The sequence below is a fragment of the Daucus carota genome, chromosome 3 (genome assembly GCF_001625215.2).
Source record: "Daucus carota subsp. sativus chromosome 3, DH1 v3.0, whole genome shotgun sequence".
In the NCBI taxonomy this organism is placed as follows: Eukaryota; Viridiplantae; Streptophyta; class Magnoliopsida; order Apiales; family Apiaceae; genus Daucus; species Daucus carota.
In genome coordinates, this window is record NC_030383.2 from 15,462,808 (window position 1) to 15,463,868 (window position 1,061).

General features: G+C 42.0%; 1 non-coding gene across 1 annotated transcript; it reads right to left on the reverse strand.

Annotated features, from left to right (window-relative positions):
• Nucleotides 1-412: 412 nt before the first annotated feature.
• On the reverse strand, nt 413-519 carry LOC135151906 (small nucleolar RNA R71). Its single transcript, XR_010290813.1, has one exon. It is a non-coding gene; the product is annotated as a small nucleolar RNA R71 (small nucleolar RNA).
• Nucleotides 520-1,061: the final 542 nt, after the last annotated feature.

The window sequence follows — 1,061 nt, forward strand, 5'->3', positions numbered from 1 at the left end:
TTCTGATTCTGAAACAATGACAGAACCTGAAGCACAACCAGACAGTAAGGCATTGAAGGATTTCTCTATGCCAAAGATCGATGATATCCAGTCAAGCATTGTCAGGCCTGCAATCGCAGCCAAAGCCTTTGAAATCAAACCAGGAACTATTCAAATGGTCCAGAACTCGGTACAGTTTGGGGGTTCTCCTACTGAAGACCCTAATATGCATATACGTAATTTTATAGAGATCTGTGACACTTTCAAATTTAATGAAGTCTCTGATGATGCTGTGAAGCTAAGGCTTTTTCCATTTTCACTGAGAGATAAGGCTAAGGGATGGTTACATTCTTTACCATCTGGTTCTATTACTACATGGGAAGATCTAGCTCAGAAATTTCTCACTAAATTCTTCCCCATGGCAAAGACTGCGGCACTACGAAATGCTCTATCTCAATTCTCTCAACAATCAGGAGAAACATTCTGTGAAGCCTGGGAGCGATATAAGGAGATGCTAAGGAAGTGTCCCCATCATGGCATGCCGGATTGGATGCAAATAAACTGTTTCTATAATGGTCTTGGACCTCAATCCAGACCTATGCTTGATGCTGCTTCTGGAGGTGCGCTATGGGCTAAAAGTTATGAAGAAGCTTATGATCTTATTGAAATGATGGCTGCTAATGAATATCAGAACCCTATTCAAAGACTTACTCAAGGGAAGGTAGCCGGAGTTCTTGATCTTGACACGTCTACAGCTATTGCTGCTCAACTTAAGGCTCTCATGATGAAAGTCGATTCTCTGGCTAACCAAGGAATTCAACAGCCAATCTCAATTTGCGAATTATGTGCGGGTACTCACTCTACTGATCAGTGTGCCATTTCTAGTGAATCAGCACAATTTGTGAGCAACTTTCAGAGAGGTCAACAGCCTGCTCCAGCTACTTACCATCCTAACAACCGAAATCATCCGAATTTCAGCTGGAGTAATAATCAGGGTTATAATCAGCCTCAACAAGGATTTCAACAGTGACCTAAACAGTATAGTCAGGCTGGAACTTCACAACAGTATGCACCTAAACAGC